Source organism: Giraffa tippelskirchi, chromosome 11 (genome assembly GCF_054371585.1).
Source record: "Giraffa tippelskirchi isolate mGirTip1 chromosome 11, T2T-mGirTip1v1.2.pri, whole genome shotgun sequence".
Lineage (NCBI taxonomy): Eukaryota > Metazoa > Chordata > Mammalia > Artiodactyla > Giraffidae > Giraffa > Giraffa tippelskirchi.
In genome coordinates, this window is record NC_137285.1 from 150839562 (window position 1) to 150856529 (window position 16968).

The window sequence follows — 16968 nt, forward strand, 5'->3', positions numbered from 1 at the left end:
CTTTCCTGTAACTGGAAATGGCGTTATTTCATTCTTCTTTATGTCTGAGCAATATTGCATTGTGTATATGTGCCTCATATACACATATAAACTTAAGTTGCTCCCCTGTCTTGGCTGTTTCTCTGTGTCCGTCTGTCTGTCCTTGATCACTGAAGTCGCTCTCCTGTCTTGACTGTGTATGTACCTCATTTTCTGGATCCGTCTGTCTGTCCTTGTTCACAGAATTTGCTCCCTTGTCTTGGCTGTGTATGTACCTCATTCTCTGTGTCCGTCTGTCTGTCCTTGCTCACTGAATTCGCCCCCCCTGTCTTGTCTGTTGTACCCAGTGTATATGTACCTCATTTTCTGTGTCCATCTGTCTGTCCTTGCTCACTTAAGTTGCCCCTGTCTTGGCTGTGGGTGTGCCTCATTCTCTGTGTCCATCTGTCTGTCCTTGCTCACTGAAGTTGCTCCCGTCTTGACTGTGTATGTACCTCATTCTCTGTATCCGTCTGTCTGTCCTTGCTCATTGAAGTTGCTCCCCTGTCTTGTCTGTTGTACCCAGTGTGTATGTACCTCATTGTTTGTGTCCGTCTGTCTGTCCTTGCTCACTGAGGTCGCTCCCCTGTCTTGTCTGTTGTACACAGTGTATAAGTGCCTCATTCTCTGTGTCTGTCTGTCTGTCCTTGCTCACTGAAGTTGGTCCCCTGTCTTGACTGTTGTACCCGGTGTATATGTACCTCATTCTTTGTGTCCATCTGTCTGTCCTTGCTCACTGAAGTCGCTCCCCTGTCTTGACTGTTGTACCCGGTGTATATGTACCTCATTCTCTGTGTCTGTCTGTCTGTCCTTGCTCACTGAAGTCGCTCCCCTGTCTTGACTGTTGTACCTGGTGTATATGTACCTCATTCTTTGTGTCCGTCTGTCTGTCCTTGCTCACTGAAGTCGCTCCCCTGTCCTGACTGTTGTACCAAGTGTGTATGTACCTCATTCTCTGTGTCTGTCTGTCTGTCCTTGCTCACTGAAGTCACTCCCCTGTCTTGACTGTTGTACCTGGTGTATATGTACCTCATCTCTGTGTCCATCTGTCTGTCCTTGCTCACTGAAGTCGCTCCCCTGTCCTGACTGTTGTACCCAGTGTGTATGTACCTTATTCTCTGTCCGTCTGTCTGTCCTTGCTCACTGAAGTCGCTCCCCTGTCTTGACTGTTGACCCAGCACTGGCGTGATCTGTGGAGTGCAGTGTCTTTTAAAATGTTGCTTTTTTCCCTTGATCTCCTTCTAGGTGTTGGATTTCTGGGTCACCAGGTACTTCTATGTTTAGTTTTTAAAAGAACCACCATAATGTTCTCCCTGACTAGTGTACCAATTTACATTCCCACCCACAGTGTTGGAGGGTTTCTTTCTCTCCACACCCTCTACAAAATTTATTGTTGTAGGTTTTTGATGTGGCCATTCTGACCAATGTGAGGTGATGCCTCACTGTACATTTGATTTGCCTTTCTCCAAGACCTAGTGATGCTGAGCATCTTTTCATGTGCTTTATGACCGTCTCTATGACTTCTTTAGAGAAACATGCATTTAGACCTTTGGCTGATATTTTTGTTGAGTTTTTTTTTTTCTTTAGCTGAGGTGTACTAATAATTTGTATGTGTTGGAGAGAAAGTTCTTGTGGAATCAACCCTGAATATTCATTGGAAGTGGAAGGACTGAAGCTGAAGCTCCAAACTTTTGGCCACCGGAGGTGAAGAGTCGACTCATTGGAGAAAGACCCTGATGATAGAGAAGATTGAGGATGGGAGGAGAAGGGGCAGCAGAGGATGAGGTGGTCGGACGGCCTTACCCACTCGACAGACATGAGTTTGAGCAAACTCCTAGAGACAGTGAGGGACAGGGAAGCCTAGCGTGCTGCAGCCCATGGGGTCACAAAGAGTCAGACATGACTTAGCAACTGAACAACTACAAAAACCTGGATCTCCCTGAATATTAACTGCCTAGCAATTCAGCTGGCATTTAATATTCAGCTGCACAGTATGAAAAGACAAAAAGATATGACACTGAAAAATGAACTCCCCTAGTTGGTAGGTGCCCAATATGCTACTGGAGAAGAGTGAAGAAATAAATCCAGAAAGAATGAAGAGGCTAAGTCAAAACGGAAACAGTTGTGGGTGTGTCTGGGGGTGGAAGTAAAGTCCGATGCTGTAAAGAGCAATATTGCATAGGAACCTGGTATGTTAGGTCTATGAATCCAGGTAAATTTCATGTGGTCAAGAAGGAGATGGCAAGAGTGAACATTAACATTTGAAGAATAAGTGAACTAAGATGGATGGGAATGAGTGAATTTAATTCAGATGACCATTGTATCCACTACTGTGGGCAAGAATCCCTTAGAAGAAATGGAGTAGCCCTGATAGTCAACAAAAGAATGTGAAATGCAGTACTTGGCTGCAGTCTCAAAAACAACAGAATGATCTCTGTTCATTTCCAAGGCAATTCATTCAATATCAAAGTAGTCCAAGTCTATGCCCCAACCTCTAATACTGAAGAAGCTGAAATACCGAGTCTGTGAAGACCTATAAGACCTCCCAGAACTAAGGCCAAGAAAAGATGTCCTTTTCATCATAGGGACTGGAATGCAAGTTTTCTATGAAATCCTACTTTTCCCCCCCAACTTTATGCCTTAGAAGGTAAAGCAGAGTGGTGAGCATCAGGTCCATGTGAGTTATTTATATCAGATACACTTTTCTGTGAATATAAACAGGAAGATAGGGGATAAATTTTATGAATTATCTCTTAGAGACAAAGATTTCTGTGCATATGTTGAAGGAAGGAATGAAGGAAGGCAGGCAGAGGATTTTCCTTGTGGATTACTTGTTACATATATTGATTTCTTGTCAATTTAGGTATGGACCTCCTAATGCATCCCATCCCTTCACTTTAATTTTTTTCTGGAACCATTTGTTTAATTTGAATTCTCAGAGTCTCTTTCAGAATCGGAAATTTGTTGACTTGCACATCTATTTTTTAGTTTACCTGGACAATACCTCATACACCATGTTCTACCTCTGCCTTAGTGTATGATCCTTCAAACTCCATCCCTGTGACTACCAGTGTCATAATTCCCTAACTTCAGCAGCAGTTTTATATGAGTGAGAAATAGTCTACCGTATACATGCAGCACATCTTGTTATTCAGTTGCTCAGTCGTGTCCGAATCTTTGTGACTCCATGGACTGCAGCATGCCAGGTTTCCTTGTCCATCAGCAATGCCCAGAGCTTGCTCAAACTCATGTCCATTGAGTTGGCAATGCCATCCAACCATCTCACCCTCTGTCGTCCCCTTCTCCTCCTGCCTTCAATCTCTCCCAGCATCAGGGTCTTTCCCAATGAGTCAGTTCTTCGAATCATGTTACCAAAGTATTGGAGTTTCAGCTTCAGTATCAGTCCTTCTAAAGAATATTCAGGACTGATTTCCTTTAGCATTGATTGGTTTGGTCTCCTTGCATTCCAAGGGACTCTCAAGAGTCTTCTCCAACAGCACAGTTCAAAAGCATCAATTCTTTGGCATTCAGCTTTCTTTATGGTCCAACTCTCACATCCATACATGACTACTGGAAAAACTATAGCTTTGACTAGATGGACCTTTGTCAGCAAAATATTGTCTCTGCTTTTTAATATGCTGTCTAGGTTGCTCATAACTTTTCTTTCAAGGATCAAGCATCTTATAATTTCATGGCTGCAGTCACCATCTGCAGTGATTTTTGGAGCCCCCCCAAATAAAGTCTGTTAGTTTTCCATTGTTTGCCCATCTATTTGCCATGAAGTGATGGGACCAGATGCCATGATCTTTGTTTATTGAATGTTGAGTTTTAAGACAGCTTTTTCACTCTCCTCTTTCACTTTCATCAGGAGGCTTTTTAGTTCCTCCTCACTGTCTGCCAAAAGGGTGGTGTCATCTGTGTATCTGAGGTTATTGATATTTCTCCTGACAATCTTGATTCCAGCTTGTGCTTCATCCAGCCCAGCATTTCACATGATGTACTCTGCATATAGTTAAATAAGCAGGTTGATAATGTACAGCCTTGATGTACTCCTTTCCCCATTTGGAGCCAGTCCATTGTTCCATGTCTGGTTCTAACTGTTGCTTCTTGACCTGCATACAGATTTCTCAGGAGACTGTTCAGATGGTCTGGGATTCTCATCTCTTGAAGAATTTTCCACATTTTGGTGTGATCTGTACAGTCAAAGGCTTTGGCGTAATCAATAAAGGAGATGTTTTTCTGAAATTCTCTTGATTTTTCTATGATCCAATGGATATTGGCAATTTCATCTCTGGTTCCTCTGCCTTTCTAAATCCAGCTTGAACATCTGGAAGTTCATGGTTCATGTAGTGTTGAAGCCTGGCTTGGAGAATTTTGAGCATTACTTTGATAGCATGTGAGATGAGTGCAATTGTATGGTAGTTTGAGCATTCTTTGGCATTGCCCTTATTTGGGATTGGAATGAAAATTGACCTTTTCCAGTCTTGTGGCCACTGCAGAGTTTTCCAAATTTGCTGGCATATAGAGTGCAGCACTTTCAAAGCATCATCTTTTAGGATTTGAAATAGCTCAACTGGAATTCTATCACCTCCACTAGCTTTTTGTAGCAATGCTTCCTAAGGCCCAGTTGACTTCACATTCCAGAATGTCTGGCTCTAGGTGAGTGACCACACCATCGTGGTTATCTGGGTCATGAAGATCTTTTTTGTATAGTTCTTCTGTGTATTCTTGCCACCTCTTCTTAATATCTTCTGCTTCTCTGAGGTCCATACCATTTCGGTCCTTTATTGAGCCCATCTTTGCATGACATATTCCCTTGGTATCTCTAATTTTCTTGAAGAGATCTCTAGTCTTTCCCATTCTATTGTTTTCTTCTATTTCTTTGCATTGATCCCTGAGGAAGGCTTTTTTATCTCTGCTTGCTCTTCTTTGGAACTCTGCATTCAAATGGGTATATCTTTCCTTTTTTCCTTTTCCTTTCACTTTTCTTCTTTTCACAGCTATTTGTAAGGCCTCCTCAGACAACCATTTCGCCTTTTTGCATTTCTTTTCCTTGGGGAAGGTCTTGATCCCTGTCTCCTGTATAATGTCACAAACCTCCATCCATAGTTTTTCAGACACTCTGTCTATCAGATCTAATCCCTTGAATCTATTTCTCACTTCCACTGTGGAATCGTATGGGATTTGATTTAGGTTATACCTGAATGGTCTAATGGTTTTCCTTACTTTCTTCCATTTAAGTCTGAATTTGGCAATAAGGAGTTCATGATCGGAGCCACAGTCAGCTCCCGGTCTTGTTTTTTGCTGACTGTATAGAGCTTCTCCATCTTTGGCTCAAAGAATATAATCAATCTGATTTCGGTATTGACCATCTGGTGATGTCCGTGTGTAGAGTCTTCTCTTGTGTTGTTGGAAGAGGGTGTTTGCTATGACCAGTGCATTCTCTTGGCAAAACTCTGTTAGCCTTTGCCCTGTTTCATTTTGTACTCCCAGGTCAATTTTGCCTGTTCCTCCGGGTATCTCTTGACTTCCTACTTTTGCATTCCAGTCCCCTATGATGAAAAGAACATCTTTTTTGGGTGTGAATTCTAGAACATCTTGTAGGTCTTCATAGAATAATTCAATTTCAGCTTCTTCAGCATTACTGGTTGGGGCCTAGACTTGGAACTGTGATATTGAATGGTTTGTCTTGGAAATGAACAGAAATCATTCTGTCATTTTTGAGACTGCACCCAAGTACTGCATTTCCAACTCTTCCGTTGACTATGAGGGCTACTTCATTTCTTCTAAGGGGTTCTTGCCCACAGTAGTAGATATAATGGTCATCTGAGTGAAATTCACCCATTAGAGTCCATTTTAGTTCACTGAATCCTAAAATGTTGATGTTCACTCTTGCCATCCCCTGTTTGACCACTTCTAATTTACCTTGATTCATGGACCTAACATTCCAGGTTCTTATGCAGTATTGCTCTTTATAGCATGGGACTTTACTTCCATCACCAGTCACATCCACAACTGGGCATTGTTTCCACTTTGGCTCCATCTCTTCATTCTTCCTGGAGCTATTTCTCTCCTCTTCTCCAGCAGCATGTTGGGCACCTACTGACCTGGGGAGTTTATGTTTCAGTGTCCTATCTTTTGCCTTTTTGTACCATTCATGGGATTCTCAAGGCAAGAATACTGAAGTGGTTTACCATTCCCTTGTCCAGTGGACTACATTTTGTCAGAACTCTCCACCATGACCTGTCTGTCTCGGGTGGCCCTACATGGCATGGCTCATAATTTCTTTGAGTTAGACAAGGCTGTGGTTGTTGTGATCAGTTTAATTAGTTTTCTGTGTTTTGGATTCTACCTGAACTATCTATCTGGATTCTACCTGAACAAACAGAAAAGGCCTTGGGTCTCGCTACTATTTCCCCATAAAGCATCACACAAACACCCAATCCAGACTCATCATTTTAGGGTCCACAGTACACTACTGAGGGTGCTTCTATGCCAGGAGGCAGCGTTGTAAGGAAGGAGGCTTGAGCTAAGATCCCCAGGACCAGCAGAGGTGAAGACTGGCTACATTTTGCCTTGAAATTTCTAGCGGCCTCGATCCCACAATGTAATTTTGTCCCAGCCTGACACAGCACACACTAAACCTTTAAAAATTGTTCACTGCCAGACTGTTTTGACCCCACCCCAGTTTAGCAGTGGGACTCAAGCCTGCTCGGCCTCCAGGGATGCTGTAGCGTCCCAACTTAGGGAGGTCGAACGTCATACAGTAGACACTGCTTTCCTTCGCTTTTCTTTAACATCTTACCAATACTACCCGCAGCATAGTCCAATTGACTTGCAGTGACGGTTGTCACTGCACAGTCGCCTGATTCAGGTATGAAATCATCTATGTGTTTTCTCTATGGTGTTGGGGAGACTATCTGACTTAGGAGGTCGAGCTTAGTGGTGAGCATCAGGTCTTCACGCCTTTTATACTTCAGGTACCCTTTCTTTTTTTTTTTGCCAATGGAAAGCAGGAAGATAACAGATAACTGGTATGGATCATCTCTTAGAGCTACAGAGTTGTATGTCTGTGTGGATGGAAGGGAGGAGGAAAGGGTACAGCCCACGTGGGTGATTCATTACAGGTACAGATCTGCTTTCGCTTTGGGTACTTACTTGCTAATTTGTTCCAGGCCGTGCTCTTTCTTTCTTTCCAAAACCCGTTTTTTGACTTCAAATTCTCAGCATCTCTTCCTGGGATGTCAGTTTGTCGCCTTCTCTCTCTGTCCTCACTTGGCCTAGACTACACCTCATATACCCAGTTCTTCCTCTGCCTGCCTGACTACTCTTGGCCTCTGATCCTTCATGGGCCATCCATCCGTGTCTCCCAGGGTTGGAGTTCCCTACTTTCCATATCTTTTTTTTCTGTGAGTGAGAAACCGTCTACAGGAACTGTGTACAACGTTTTCTTTAAGCTTCAGTCTCTCGTTGGGGATTTTGCAGGTTGCACATCTAGGCTCCTGAAGGAAGCAGTGGTGGCGGTCTGTTGGGGTGCACGTGCCTTTTGATCGATGGAGCTCTCAGGATACAGGCCAAGGTGCGGGAATGACATAAGGCCTGACTTGAGAGTGTTTCTTTCAGGCGTTCAGAGTCTGCTGTCTCCCTTCTAGCGGCTGCTGTCAATGGGTGCTCCCAGCCACAGTCCAGGGTGGTTCTTCTTCCTCCAGACTCTCTGCCATGTTGATTGCCTATAGCCTTGCCATGTTGGCATTTGTGAGTGTTGCAATGTGACTTCCCATTGTCCTTTCCATTGGCATTCCTGCGTTAATCAGGTATGATGAGCGCCTTGTTTGGTGGGGGAGGTTGAGTGCGTCTGTGCTTTCTGGTTTTTTCTTTCTTTCTTCTCCTTTAAGGGTGTCAGGGCGATTTTCCTTTGGCAGTTGGCTTTCTAAACATCAGCTGCCATTCCCTGGGGGCAGCTGGCTGGAAGGGAAGCCCAGGCCTTGTGGATTGACCTGAGGTTCCTGTTGTCATGTTGTAGTTACAGAAAATGGCCACAAGGTGGTAGCACTTTCCCATGCCCATCTTTGGATCCTGGGGGCAAGCGGAGCCTTAGGGCCAGCTGGCTTCCTGGCTGTGTAATAAATGAGTGGGATGTGCCTGAGCAAAGAAGATTGGCCTGAGTCTCACCCCTTTCCCCCTACAGCATCTCACAAACAGCTCTTCTAGACGAGTCCCTTCAGGGTCCACAGTGCACTGCTGGGGGTTCTCAGGAGTTAGAAGGCTGCATTCTCAGGCAGGAGGCTGAACTGGGCTTCCCAGCACCAAGAGAGGGAGAGGCTGCCTGAATAACCCCAGTTACACAGATGACAGCACCCTTATGGAAGAAAGCGAAGAACTAAATAGCGTCTTGATGAAAGTGAAAGAGGAGTGAAAAAGCTAGCTTAAAATTCAACATTCAAAAAACGAAGATCTTGGCATTCGGTCCCATCACTTCATGACAAATAGATGAGGAATCAGTGGAAGCAGTGAGAGTGTTTTTTTTTTTTTCCCTTGAGCTCCAAAATCACTGCAGTTGGTGACTGCAGCCATGAAATTAAAAGACGCTTCCTCCTTGGAAGAAAAGCTATGACCAACCTAGACAGCACATTAAAAAGAAGAGACATATTTTGCTGACAAAGTTCTGTCTAGTCAGAGCTATGGTTTTTCCAGTAGTCATGTAGGGACATGAGAGTTGGACCTTAAAAAAACTGAGCGCTGTGGAATTGATGCTTTTGAACTGTGGTGTTGGAGAAGACTCTTCAGAGTCTCTTGGACTGGAAGGAGATCCAAGCAGTCCATCCTAAAGGAAATCAGCTCTGAATATTCATTGGAAGGACTGATGCTGAAGTTGAAGCTCCAATACTTTGGCCACCTGATGGGAATCCTGACTCACTGAGAAAGACCCTGATGCTGGGAAGGATTGAAGGCAGGAGGAGAAGGGGATGACAGAGGATGAGATGGTTGGATGGCATCACCGACTCAATGGACTTGAGTTTGAGTTAGCTCCAGGTGTTGGTGATGGACAGGGAGGCCTGGTGTGCTGCAGTCCATGGGGTTGCAGAGTCGGACATGACTGAGTGACTGAACTGAACGAAACTGAGGCAAAAAGGGCCTGACTTCCTCAGCTTTACCCTACTCTGGTGATCCCAGAACCTCTTATTTAAAAATAGGAATTTTGCTTTGGCTCGATTTATAAATTGAAAAAGGTCTGTGCTGAATACCTTATACAATCTTTGAAGGCATAAAAATTTAACTCTGAAGTTACAGAACATAGAACTTCCTAAAAGAAATTTCCAGCCAGTGAAGAGGGAAACCCTGTAGGGTCATGCTTTGAGAACTGTACCCCCTCCCATGAGGAGTCCAGGGGCTTATATAAGACGAGGGCTTGCAGTCAGGACTTAGAGATGGGGAACAGAGGTGTTAGGATCTTGTCAAAAACAGTCCTGGGCTGGTGTCAATAGCCCGGTAATTGAGTCTAGCAGTTCAGTGACTCTGTGGCCTTTCTGATATGTAACTACAAGGGAAAGGGAGTGTTGTGAGTATAAGCAAAGGATAAGATGTGCAACACTGTGTCCTTACATGGCAGGGAGAGAGACAGAGAGACACACAGGCAGAGCAGACAGTCTTTTAGAGAGAATTTGCTGAGAACAGAGGACTGAGGTAGGGAGGGCCACTGATGAGAGAGCAGGCAGACTTCCTGACCGACCAGGAAGAGCTCATCTCTTTCATGGGCTTGAGCTAATTTTTATAGTCTCAGGACAAAGAAAGTTCCTATGAAATGGGATGGTGTTCTCATTGGTTGGGGGTCTTTTGATTGTCCACCTTGCCTAATATGGAGGATGGAACTTGCTATTTAGGGACAGAATGTGAAGTGAAAAGTGAAGTGAAGTCGCTCAGTCATGTCTGACTCTTCGCGACCCCATAGACTGTAGCCTACCAGGCTCCTCTGTCCATGGGATTTTCCAGGCGAGAATACTGGAGTGGGTTGCCATTTTCTTCTCCAGAAGATCTTCCTGACCCAGGGATTGAACCTGGGTCTCCTACATTGTAAGCAGACAGTTTACCGTCTGAGCCACCAGGGAAGTCCAAGGGCCAGAATGACGAATGACAAACAGAATGGCCCATGACAGTGGTTGCCATGGAGCTTAGCTAATTCTGGAAATATTGCCCTATGACCCCAGCATGTGGTTCCATAGTTTATGCTTTAGAAAGACCATGTTGAGATGGGGTGTAAGATTCACCATGGGGGCAGGGAGCTTTGTTAGGGCCTGATGGAGGGATCAGGCTTGAGCCAAGGTTATGGCCCTAGAGGGAAATCAGTGTGGGGACTGGCCATAGGCTCTGGAGGGGGAACTGGCAGTCGCTGGGGCACAAGGAAGTGGGAGACTGGGAGGCCCTGGGTGTCTGGGCTCAGCAACCAGGGGAGGTCAGGCTGCCTCCTGGGTGTGGGTGCAGCAGGGTCACAGTCCTCTGTGAGGCCTCTTGGCCCTCAAGGTGAGACGGGGATGCTGTGGCTGGACAGATGCACCTGGTCTGGGAGAGGGTCCAGGCTGGAAATATCACTGGAATCGTTGCAGGAAGAGGAGAGGCCGGGCAGGCGCATGTGGGTCATAGCAGACTCCACGCGGGTGACTGTGGTGCAGTCCTGGTGGAGTCAACTCAGAGCCAGAAAGGGCTGCCTGTCAGGAGCTCAGCTTCTTTCTCTGTTCCTATAAAACCCCCATGTCAGTCTGAAACCCTGTCAGGAGACTTCTGAGCCCAGTGTTGCATGGTTTCATCAAAGGGCATGTGACCATGCTCAGTCAGGTCTGACCCTGGGGACTGTAGCCTGCCAGGCTCCTCTGCCCTTGGAATTTTTCAGGCAAAAATGCTGGAGTGGACTGCCATTTCCTCCTCCAGAGAATCTTCCCAACCCAGGGATCGAATCCCCTTCTCCTGTGTCTCCTGTATTGGCAGGTGGGTTCTTTACCACTGAGCCACCCGGGAAGCCTTTTCATCAAAGGGTCCCTGGGAAAACAGAACCACTGCCGGCCCTGCCCGTGTCCTCACTGGCCATGAGCCCCATCAGGGCCCCGAGGCTCACAGACGACAGGGAGCTCTTGCCCTCAGGACTGGCTCCTCCTTCCAACCAGCTGCTGGTTAGAGGCCCAGGCATCCCCATCCTGGCTCCAGGCTCCAGCGCCTGGCTTCTGTGATAGTTTAAGGGTAAGGAAGACACTCACACTCCTGTACCTGCCTGGGGTCAAGAATGTCTTAAAATCTGCACCTCGCATATCATGGAGGGCTGAGTGTTTCCAGCGGGTATGGGGAAACCATGGGGCGTGAGGTTCCTGCGTGTGCAGGGCCTTCCCAGTGCAGAGGTCTGTGCGTTTCCCCGGCCAGTCAGCTCCCCACGTCATCCTCCCAGGAAGCCCAGACCCAGGGTCACCAGGGCAGAGGCCCTCTCTCCCTTTATGTGTAGCTGTCAGTCCCACAGTGAGAACCCGGTGCCCACCCTCCGCCGTTTCTCTGTGTGTTGCTCCTTTCCAGATGACATGTTCAGAGGTTTGAGCATTCTCAGCTGCCACACCCTGGAGAGACCTCTGTAAAATCAAGCCCACTGTTTATGAAAGCTCCGTTTTGCCTTTAGTCTACAGATTCTGCTCATTTCCAAAGCTGTCAGCGCCTTTTGCCTCATCCCGCACGGTGAGGTTTTTCTATGTAGTTCTATTACAGTCAGATGCGGTGTCCCATTGTGTGTTCCACTCCTACACCCAAAATAACTAAAATCAAATAGATTATAATCGACCCCTTGGGCTATACACATCTGCAGGCTCAGACAAATGCATAGTGACAGGTACCCATTCTAAAGTATCACATGGAATCTTTTAAACCCCCACTCCATGATCTGCTTATTATTTGTGTAGCTTTGCCTCATCCAGGATGTCATAAATGGGGTCACAGTGATGTAGGAGATAGCTGGGCTCCAGGTTAGACACTAGCAACTGGCCTCCTGTTTGCATTTCAGAGGGCATGAAGAAGTGGGCTTCAGCTGGATACTCACAACGGTTAGCATTTCCTGAGACAAGAGATAGCTGGACGCCAGTTAAGGCATTTACAATCAGCCTCTTTTGCCTTCTGAAATGGAAGTAACAACAGAAACAGGGTAAATAGCCAGGGTTTGTCACTTGGAAACACGTTCAAGTAACAGTTATGGCAATAGTCAAGGTAATAGTCAAGGCAAGGACAAAGAGGGGCAAAACCCTGTGTGAGAAAAGGATTCAGGAATTGCTGCTCCCCGTCTTTTGGGACAAAGGAGATACTCCACATGCACAGGAAGGCTCTTTGTGGGTTGAAAGTCTGGGGACAGTGCCAGGCCATAATGAGTCTTGCGCCTCCCTTCACTTTGAGGTCCATCTTGGCTGAGGGGTGTGTGCACACCAAGGGGAGGGTCCCAGCATAGATCAGGTTGAAAAAGAAACCAGATAACTGGATGATGGAAGACAAAGACCTGGAAGAACTGACCTGTATGAATGACTTAACCGCCTCTTTACTGCGCTCCTCCTCACCAGGGGGGCTGCCCACACACTTTCTCTCCGGATGCGCGTCTCTGCCTTGCTTCTGTCTCAACTAAACAAATGGTTTCTCTATGTGCTCTCCCACTTGTTGTTACGCTATGTCTATGATAATGAATTTTATACTTGCATTTACAGTCTCTGCCTCCAGGATAAATGCATTTTCCCCTGGGACAAAGAGTCAAGGGAAAACATCTTCTAGCCTGTAGCCCTTGCTGCTCTGGTGTCTAGGATTCCTGGTTTTCATCCAGGCTGGCCGGGGTCAGTTCCTAGGCAGGGAATTAAGATCCTGCTTCATGCCCTGCTCATTGTGTTACCAAGTCCAAGCTCACTCTGCTCGTCGCACAACAGGCCAATGAATCCAAGAGACAAGGTGTCGAGGCAATGAAGAGACTTTAATGGGGGAGCCAGCTGACTGAGAAGACGGCAGGCTAGTGCCTCAAAATATCCATCTTGTCAGGGCCTGGTAGCCAGGCTCTTTTATGGATCAGAAATGGGGGCAGGTGAGGAAACAAAGCAAGAAGACTTTTCAATCCTTGCAGATGTCTCCTAGAAGGGCAAGCCTCAGGCAGGGGGATGTGTTAGTCTCACTTCCTTACAGTCCTTCATAGGGGGCTCAGATTATCTCCCAGAGGCAGGCCATTATGTATATTTATTATAACAAAAAAGAGTTACAGTCATAGAAGCAGAGCCAGTGTAAATTTAAAATTAACCCTCCCTGGTTACAACTGCTGCCTCGTTGAGTTCAATAGTGTGTGCAGCTTCTTTACACTGGATTCTTTCACTAACAGTGTATGAGCTGATGGTTCATTCCGTTCTATTGCTAAGTGGTGTTCCATTGCTTATGCTTGTAAAGAAAAACAATTTTCCTTTTACCCTTCCAGTTTTTTGGTAGAGACTTCCCTTGTAAAAAAGAAAAAACAGATTACCAGGAGAAAAACAGAAGTTTAATAACCTGTATACCTCCTGTATGGGTTTTCCTGGCAGCTCAGATGGTAAAGAATCCACCTGCAATGCGGGAGACCTGGGTTCGATCCCTGGGTTGGGAAGATCCCCTGGAGGAGGGCACAGCAATTCACTTCAGTATTCTTGCCTGGAGAGCCCCCCTGGACAGAGGAGCCTGGCAGGTTACAGTCCATGGGGTCGCAAAGAGTCGGACATGACTGAGCGACTAAGCACCTACCTCCTGTATATACAAGAGCTACCCAGAAAAAGTGAGGTACTCCCTGTAACGTCCAAGGCCATTATTTAAAATACTATCTTCAGATAAAAACAATAGGAGAAAGTCCTTGGGGGAGGTTATCACGCAAAACACAGTAAAGAAATGTATGATTGTTTGCAGATTTAAGTCAGGGCTCCTCCATTGAAAAGAGCTACTTGAGGTTTAATCATCCTTCTATTTCTGGTGCAAAGAGGGATAGCCTTTAAATATGGAAATTTTTCCATTGTAAATGTCCTTCATCTCCATACAGTTTTCTGAGATTCCTGTTTTTTTTTTTTTTAATGAGACTGAAATATTCCTTATGCCAGAAAGGCATATCTTGGGGCGGCGTATTCTGTTTGCCTTGACATGGATGTATCCCACTTTGCTTCTGCATTCAAGGATATCCTTATTTGTTCAAGTTTTTAGCTATTATTAATAGTGCTGCTGTGCATAATTTCCTCCTTGTTTGAATTTGGAGATAGGTTTTCAAAGCAGTTGACTAAATACTGAGATCCCAAGGTGAGACTTGTTTAGCTTTGGAACAAAATGCCCAGCTGTCTTACAAAGTGGCTGTACAGGCATCCCACTGTTAGGGGAAGCACACTGACTGAGACCGCCCACCCTGCCCAGGCACCATGGTAACCATTTGCATGAGTTGTTTTATGACTGGAGGTCCTGGTAAGGAACATGGAACTCATAAGCCACCACCAACCGAAAGAGTTCGGGAAAGGTCCAAAGGAGACACCATATGTCCAACCACCTCCTAGAATCCTCGCTGGCATTCATCTTGGCTGAACAGGGTGTGCACTGTTGTAGCCATGTTCTCCGGGAAGCAAACTCACTCAGAAGGACAACGCAAATAGTGGAGTGCAATTTATTACAGAGTCTCCTCTTAGCCAAGGACCCTGACCAGTTTGTGTGACAACCTTATATACCATAAGTGTACGTCTCTAAACCCACATCCCCAGATTCCTTGAAACTAGTCTGGATAGTGTAAAGGAGAGATATAATCAAGGCTAGCTGTGATTTATATGCAGTAAGTCTTAGTTGGATAAACAGGGTAACATATATCAATAGATATTGTACAGATAATTTGTTTTGCTTTGGGGTAAATTAGTACACTCCCTTGGTGACAGTCCTGAAGGCCTTTTATCCGGGGGTCAGTTTTCCAATTGATACGTCGTCTCCATGGATACTGGGCATATAATTTAGTGTCCATTGGGTTAGCACCCAGGCATATAGTCCAAATTTCACAGTGGTTTCATAACGGAGACTGATTTTCAAGATGGAATCTGTTTGGCCTACTTTCCTCCTTCAGCACTACCAGGCAGGACTCTGAGTCAGAATGATTGGCTAAAGACAACCTGGAAACTAATCCCATCACCATAAAACCTGGGTTCCCTTCCCGTACTGCTCTCCACCTGGGCGCCCTTCCCAATAAAATCTCTTTCTTTGTCAGCACGTGTGTCTCCTCGGACAATTCATTTCCGAGTGTTAGACAAGAGCCCAATTTCGGGGCCTGGAAGGGGTCCCCCTTCCTTCAACACCACCAGCAATGAAGGAGAGCTTTTGTTGTTCCTCACACTCCAGCAATCGCTACTGTCATATATTCGGAGCTCAGCAGTGCTAATAGGTGCAGTGTGTTAACTCATGATTTTAATTGTTATTCCCTAGTAGTATGATACTTTTGTATAATTTTTCTATGATATTAAGCATCTGCATATCTCCTTTGGCCAGGTGTTTCTGTTTAGATCCTTACCCATTTTTTTTTTTTTTTAATTTAAACTGGGGCTGTTTTAGAGGTCTTTGTCTATTTTAGGTCCAAATCCTTTATTAGATATGTGTTTGCAAATATTATTCTCCCAGTTTGTGGCTTGTCTTTAGACTTTCTGAATAAGGTCTTTCGGGGAGAAATCTTTTATTTTATAAAGTCCACATATTTTTTTCTTTTATGTATTGGTGTTTTCTGTGTTACAACTCAAAGCTCATGATATGCAGACCAAAGCCAAAGTCATGTATATTTTCTTATATATACAAGTAATTTTGATTGTTTTGCATTTTAAATGTCTGTTAATGAATCTGAGTGAATTTGGTGTAAGTTTTACAGTTTGTGTTTACAGTCATTTCATTTCATATGGTTTCCAGTTGATTGTTCTGTAACTGTTTTGGAGAAGTCATAAGATATTCATCTCTATTTCAGTTTGAATTTCTTATCTGCAGCAGAACCCCACATATCTGCTCCATGGCCCCCTGGGGCCTGCTCCGTCTGAGATCCAGGAAACAGGAGGACCCACCAAACCGAGCCCATCCCTCATCAATGAGGTCAGGCTTCATGCTGTCTCTTCAGACTGTGTTCTTTCACTGCGTAATATGCACGTGAGATTTAACCATGCCTTTTGAGGGTTGGTGGTTCATTCCTTTCTACTGATGAGTAATACTCCATTGCATGTGTATGGGAGGAAAAACAATTTTCATTCTGCCCTTCCATAATAAAAGACAAATCACCAGGAGAAAAAACAGAAGCATACCTCCTCTATGTTTCCCTGATGGCTTGCAGAACAGGGGAGATGGGTTTGATTTCTGGGTTGTGAAGATCCCCTGGAGAAGGAATTGGCAACCCACTCCAGTATTCTTGCCTGGGGAATCCAATAGACAGAGGAGCCTGGGGGGCTACAGTCCATGGGATCCCAGAGTTGAACATGACTTAGTGACTAAAACAACAAATGCCTACTGTATACAGGGGAGCTACCCAAGAAAACTGAGTCAGTCCCTGAAATGTCCTAAGCCATCACCTTAAATACCATCTTCAGCTGAAGACAGAAGTTAAGACCTTGGGGAATGAGAGAAGCCAGTTATGGAAGGTTATCATCAAGACACAGTAAAGAAGGATGATTGTTGGTAGATTTAAGGTGGGACCTTTCCATTGATAAGTTACTTGAGTTAATTATCCTTCTATTTCTGGTGCAAACAGGGGCAACCCTTAAATGCAGAGATTTCTCTGTTGTAAATGTCCTTCACAAAAGGCAATTGCTACTTAGTTTACTGGGAGTCCTCTTTTTTCCCCCTTGAAGCCAATGTAAATAATCCTCACACCAGAGAGGCTTATTTTGGGGTGGCCTACTCTACTTGCCTTCAAGTTTTTGACTATTATGAATAGCGCTGCTGTGC